Genomic DNA, 7,223 nt, shown 5'->3' with positions numbered 1-7,223 from the left:
CAATATCCCTAGTACCACGACCCCTTCTAAACCCAGCCTGGACTTCCGGCAGTTCTCTGCTGATGTGCTGTTCTAATCGTTTTTGGATGATCCGAGGATAACAGCAAAAGGAGGCGTCTTCCAGGTCAGACCCAGCAAAACCCGGCCAGAGAGGGAGGGCAGGAGGCGTCACTGGGCAAGGTCACCTCGGGCTGGCACAGGATAGAGCAGGGTTTAGGGCTGTTGTGCATAGGGTCGCTATGAGTCGCAAACAACTTGACGGCACATAACAACAACAAACAACAAATAAAAATAGCAAAATATTGTCTTTAAACAATTACATTTCAAAAACACTATTTGTATCTTTTTCTAAAAGTTTTATGATTTTAGATCATTGATCCATTTCAGCCAATTTTCATATATGATATGAGAAGCTAATTATTCCAGTATATTTAGTAAAGAGATTATTCTTTCTTCACTAGTTGTTCTTGTTAGGTGCCTTTGTGTCAAGTACACCTCACAGTGATCCTATGAACAAGAGATCTGACCCTGTCCTATCCTGTGCCATCCTCATCATCTCTGACATACTGAGCCCATTGCTGCAGTTACAGTGCCACTTCACCTTGTTGAGGGTCTTCCTCTCTCTTGCTGACTCTCTGCCTTTCCAAGCATTATGTCCTTTTCTAAGGCATAGCATCTGCTAGCAACATGCCCAAGGTAGGTGAGTTGAAGATTTTCATCTTTGCCACAAGAAGCATTCTGGCTGCACTTCCTCCAAGGTACCTGTTTGTTCTTTTGGAAGTCCATGAAATATTAGTATTTGAGCCACAGCTCAAAGCTATCAATTCTTCTGTCATCCTTTGTTTTTGTCCAACTCTCAGGTGCATACTAAGAGATGGAAAAACTATGGGCTGAATCAGCCACACCTTAGTCTTCAAACTGACATCATTGTTCCTCAGTTGTCTTGAAAGTTTCCTGACAACACACTTGTCCAATGTAATATATTTCCTGATGTCTTCACTGCCTGTTGATAAAGTGAGGTTTATATTTAGTTGACAACATTTTTATCTCGAATATTGAAATATCATTTATTCATTATCATTTCTCTTAAATATTTATTAAGTGGCACAATATTAAAGTATTATAATTACATTTTAAAATTAGGCAAATAAATTGTTAGCTCATTTCCCACTATTTTTTGAGCAAATATTGTTTATTTGTATCATTACTTTTCCATTCTGCAGTAAAAATCTATATTTTTAAAACCTCATGTTTTCCCCTTCCAATCTTATATTTTGTAAGCATTCAATAAATATTTTAAAATATTTTTGTAGCTACCTTTTTTTAATGAGTTCCCATGAAATGCTTCCCTGAAATTAGTGAATTATAGGACAGCAAGAGCAGTGGTATCCTATTAATAGAAAAGAGATGAGGAAATTGCATTTTGGCTAACACACCTGCTATCCATGAAAAGAATTCTGTCCATGAACAATGAGTTCCATCAAAAGAGAGGGAGGCTGAGCCAGAAAGTCATCTTTAGCGTGTTCATTAAAGGAACACACTTGGAATTGCAAAACGGATTCATTCTCTTTCCATTTCTTCTTCCATCACTGATTCTCTCAACAAATTATTGTTAAGCAAGTGCTTTATAGCACTAGGCACTGTTCCAAGTGCTATTGCCCTTGGGATAAAGCCAGTGAACAGTTGTCTAAAGAGAGTGGGTAGGAGGCCTGAGGTAGGCACCCCGGAAAGAGCTTCCAGTGTGAGTAATGGAGCACAGAGCTTGGATTGGCTTTACGCCACAGCAGATGAAGGCGTGGAGGAGGAAGAGACTAGGCTCTGCCTTGGAAACAAACACACTCAACCAGTTCCATCCAAATGCAGGCCTCCTTAATCTCAGCCATTGTGGGGTTCCCGAGTCCACCCGCTGACTCCCCACCCATGCATCTTTTATTGAGATAGAAGCAGCCAGCTCTTCCTTTAGGGAAGGCCTGCTGGAGAACAGAACAAAACTACTGATGAAGTTACACCCACCACAGCCTGGACTGAACAATGTGGGCCTTCACTGCTGTTATGAATGTGAGGCCAGGGATCACCAGACACATAGAAAGGAAGCAGTTTGGAAACAAAAGGCCAAGATGAATACTCCAGCTAATAGTTCCCGTAGGAAACAAAGAGAGTTGGAGAGTTGTTGAAACAGAGATACTTCCAAGTTGTCTTTAATTGCTATACTCAGAAGAAGGTGTGTGTATATCTATCTATCTATCTATCTATCTATCTATCTATCTATCTATCTATCTATCTATTGTTGTGGTTGTTGTTATGTACCATCGAGTCACCTGTGACCCACAGCAACCCTATGTACAACAGCTCTGAACCCTGCCCTGTCTTGAGTCAGTCTCACTAATTACAACACACCAACCCCCAAGCCCCCAGTTAGTGTATCAATCCATTTTATTGGGGTCTTCCTCTCCTGTGCTGCCCCTCCATGCTTCTGAGAATGATGTCCTTCTCCAAGAACTGGTCTCTCCTGGCCATGTGCCCAAAGTATATGGAGCTTCAAAATCCTAGCTGCCAAGGAGAGACTTAGTTTCACCCTCTGCAAGACAGACCTATAGTTTTCTTGGAAGTTCATGGTATGTCCAAGACTCTTTCTAGCACCACACTTTGAAGGTATCAATTCTTCTGTCATCCTCAGTCATTGTCCAGCTCTCTGATACATAGCAAGTAATTATGAAGACCATGGCTTAGATTAGGTGTCTCTAGACGGAAATCTTTGCTTTTCATTATTCTGAAGATGTCCCTGACAGCAGATTTTCCCAGTGCAGTTCATCTTATGATTTCCTAACTGATGGTGTTAAGAGTATTGATTGTGGAGCCAAACAAGCTGTAATTGTTCAGAGCTTCAATCTCTTCTCCATCTATTATGGTGCTGCCAGTTGGCCCAGTAGTGAGAATATTTGTCTTCTTGATGTTGAACTTCAATCCATATTGAAGACTACAGTCCTTTACTTCCTGCAGCAAGCACCTGGTGTCATCCTCAGTTTCAGAAAACAAGGTTGTGCCACCTGCATAATGTAGGTTGTTGATGAGTCTTTTTACAATCCTGATGCTACATTCTTCCTCAAAAACTCTAGCCTCTTGAATAATCTGTTCTGCATATAGATTGAAAAGGGATGGAGATAGTATGCATCCTAGATGCATAACTTTCCTAATTTTGTACCATGCAGTGTTTCTCTTCTCTGTTCTGACTACTGCTTCCTGGTCCAAGTGTAAGTTTCACATGAGCAAAATTAACCATTCAGGGATTCCCATTCTTCTCAAGATTAGCCACAATTTGTTGTGATCCACACAGTCATATGCCTCAAATAGTCAATAAAACGCAGATAGACATTCTTCTGGTACCCTTTGCTTTCAACCAAGATCCATCTGACATTGGTGATAATGTCTCTAGTGCCACAGACTCTTCTAAACCCAGCTTGCATATCTGGCAGTTCTTTGCTTATGTACTGTTCCAGCCATTTCTGGATAATCTTTAGCAGGCTCTTGCTTGCATGTGATATTAGTGATGTTGTTGTTTTGTGTACTGTCGATTCAGAACCGACTCATAGATGACCCTTTGGTGGGTTTTCAGAGGCAGTTAATGGCACAGGAGGAGATTGCCCATCCTTCTCCTGGAGAGCAGCTGGTGGCCTTGAACTGCGTGCTTTTGGAATTGCAGTGCAGCTTTTTGCCCCTAGGCCACCAGAGCTCTGATATTAGTGATATTCGATAATTTCCACACTCTTGTATGCTCACCTTTTTTTGGAATGGGAATAGAGATCTCTTCCAGTTGGTGAGGTAGTTGTCCTCCAGATTTCCTGAAAGAACTTTGTGAGCACTACCAGGGCAGCATCTCTTTGCTGAAATATATCAATTGGTATTTCATCAATTCCTGGGTCATGGGTCCAAGAACAACAATACTTAGATACCAAAAATCAGTCATTAGGAGAGGTAAAAAGAAAAGCCAACCCTAACCATTGAGAGATAAGTGGAGAATATTAAAGGTATTCCAAGAGTGATAAATCACTCCTGTAACAGGAATTAAAACAATATCATTTAAAGTTGATGAATTAGAATAAAAAAGTAAAAGCTCTTATTTAATATTATAATGATAATGAGCCCAGAATTAATTGAATGTCTTTATATGTGGGGCTAGGAGTTCAGGAATACATGAATTAGTTTAATTTCTACCCTCAAAACTTATTTCTATTATTTCTTTATTACCTCCCAAGTATAACTATAATTTAAAATAGTCTTATAATAATAATCACCTTTTTTTTCTAAGAAAGCATTTAGATACTTACAGAAATATACACAGCAACATTAATAATATAGACAGACTAGGTGAGTCTAAGGAGAGGAAATAATGGCAGGAAGACTGAAGCTGAGATAACATTAGTATTTAAAGACTAATTAAAAGAATGAAAGATAAATGGGAACTGAGACTTTTCATGTTGGAGCCATTAGAAGATTAATGTTCTGCTGAATATTCCTCTAAGTTCTGTGAAGTCTGCAGAAAATTTCTTTCTTTGGAGATGATTATCCACTGGAGACATCTTAGGGAGTGAGCCAAAAGTTTCTAGCCAGAAGCCCTAGATAGAATCCAAGGTGTCAGTTTCATCTGGAATCTGTCCTACTCTCTAGCGTAGGAACCTTGTTGGGCAAACATGTGAATCAATTTAATTTAGATGGTAAGTACCTGGAGGCAGATTTTGTAGTGATATTTGTAGGACCTGTGATATATACAGGACATTTATATAGGATATCAAGAACTTGAAAAATGAAGATAGCAAACAGCATCTGAAACACAAACTTTTTATTAATTGGTCAACATTCTGTGTTTGGATAATACATTCTTGAAGAGGACACCTCTAACACAGGAAAAGATAAATCGCTTCTTGCCGTTTATGACACTTTAATCATCCAGCAGAGGGAGACATGGCCATATACCTTTTACCGGCTATTTTAGCTAAAAATATGGAAGATGATATTCTGCCTGTGTGGAATCATTACACCAACATGAGAAATCAAACAAAATAAAACTCAGAACAGTAAAATCACATAACCTAGCTAAGATCCTTCTCTCTGGTATAACTTCTAGCATTAGGCTCTTTTCTCTTGTGGCTAGATTCCCTACTGTCCTGTCAGAGTTTGCAAGGTGTGTGTGGTTGTTTTCTGTTGTTAAAATGATCAAAGACACTACTGGCATTTTATTTACGTACTTATTTACTTTTATTGTGATTCTAGTGGAAATTTACCAAGCAAATTGATTTTTCCATATAGCTATTTATATATACTTTGATTTGTGGTATTAATTAAAATCCTTAAATTATAACATGACTCTTCCCACTTCTCTGTGATTCTTGTTTCCTTTCATCCTTCTATGATATCTCTTTCTGCCTTCTGAGCTTTATTTCTGGATAAATGCTGTACTTTTGACTTGAATGGTTGATTGTTCTAAGTAGTGAGTAACTCTCTGATGGTATTTTTTTCACTTTGTAGGCCTGCCTATTGTTTGAATGAAAGTTGAGTCATGGAAGTGAGTTCAGTTCCAGAATTAAAGAGTGACTAAGAGCTACAGTCAGAGACTCCACAAGTTTCTCTCAGATCAACAAGTCTGACTGCTGATCTTTTAATGAATGGAGACTAAAAATATATGTCCCCAATATGGGTACAGCTATGGTTAATGAAGTCTATCCTTTGCCCCATACAACTTTAAAACATCCTATCAGATGTTTATATGAACAAAGCACTTGTTTTGAATTGTCTGAATCTGCAGCCTAAAAAGACATCATGCGAAGAAAAGTGGAGGGTCGAAGAAAAAGAGGAAGACCCTCCATAAAATGGATTGACACTGTGACTATAGCAATGGGCCTGAGGATGTTAGAAATAGTCAGGAGGGTACAGGTTAGGTGAAGGTTCATATTTGCTGTCCATAGGTATAATGTCAAGGGTTAGTTGTTCAAAATGGCTTTCCTAGCCATTGACTTTGACTTTGCAGCATGGATGCGCAGGAATATGCAAATAGAATGTGTTGATCTATCCACAAGGGGATTGGCTAGTCTCTCCACTAAATTGAGTGGACTGAACAGCAGAAATTTGAAATCTCAACACTAACAAAGGAGAAGCCAAAAAGTCATCACAACTGTACCAATAAGCAATATCATGATAAACAGACAAATGATTATGAATCAAAGATTCAATTCTGTTCAATCTACAATCACCATCCATAGAAACAGCAGTCAAGAAATAAGACAGCATATTGTACTAAACAAATATGCAAAAGAGCTCCTTAAAATATTAAAAAACAAAGTTAGAGTGTTGGGGGCTCAAGGGCACATGACTAAAGTCATAGTACATTCGATAGCCTCATATGCATGGGTAAAAAGAGTAAAGATCATATGGGAACAGTCATATTTAACCTTTACCAACTTCACAAAGGGGAACTTTCCCTGTCAACAATATCAACAACATAAAACTAATTCCCATGAGTTCAAACATGCCCCCCCCCAGGCTACCGTCTCTGTTTCTACTCATCCCAACACCAATCTTACTGTCTTTCTGGATCCAAAATCCAAAGTGATACTCACAGATCATACAGAATCATACAGTTGAATCAAACAGTTATAGTTCAGATTAATTGTATAGTTAAGACAGCTTTTGAAATGTATTTGCAGGTGCTTCAGCCTTGAGCTTTGTGACTTTAGGCTAATGTTACAAAGCCCTCAGTCCTGCCAGTTATGCCTCTCCCCCCTCCCCCAGCTTCAATAAACTTGCTCAGAGGCTCTCAGTTCTGGTTTCATGGAGGGTAGGTGTCCTAAAGTCAAGCCTGTCTCATATCTGTTCTCTGGTTTTCTGTTTTGGCCACTGCTGTTGTTACTACTGTATATCTAGCTGGTACTGCTACTGTAAGACTAGCTGGTGTAAGAATCTCTGGCCCCAGAAGGTACCACTAAATGCCTGCTTCTCCTTTGCTGATGGTGAGACTTTCCAATTTGCTGCTGGACTCGCTCAATTTAATGGCATGACTGGCCAATCCTCTAGTGAATAGGCTAACACACCCTGTCCTCATATTCCCACCCATTCATATGGCAAAGTAAGTCAGTGGGTAGGGAAGCCGTTTTGAACAATAAATCCTTAATACCACAGCATACAAAAGCGAGAGAATTAACAAGGGAACCCAAAGAAGAATTATGTTCTCG

The sequence above is a fragment of the Elephantulus edwardii genome, unplaced genomic scaffold, assembly GCF_000299155.1.
Source record: "Elephantulus edwardii isolate Elephantulus edwardi_28Jun2011 unplaced genomic scaffold, EleEdw1.0 scaffold00022, whole genome shotgun sequence".
Classification (NCBI taxonomy): domain Eukaryota; kingdom Metazoa; phylum Chordata; class Mammalia; order Macroscelidea; family Macroscelididae; genus Elephantulus; species Elephantulus edwardii.
Note: the sequence above shows the minus strand (reverse complement) of the source record.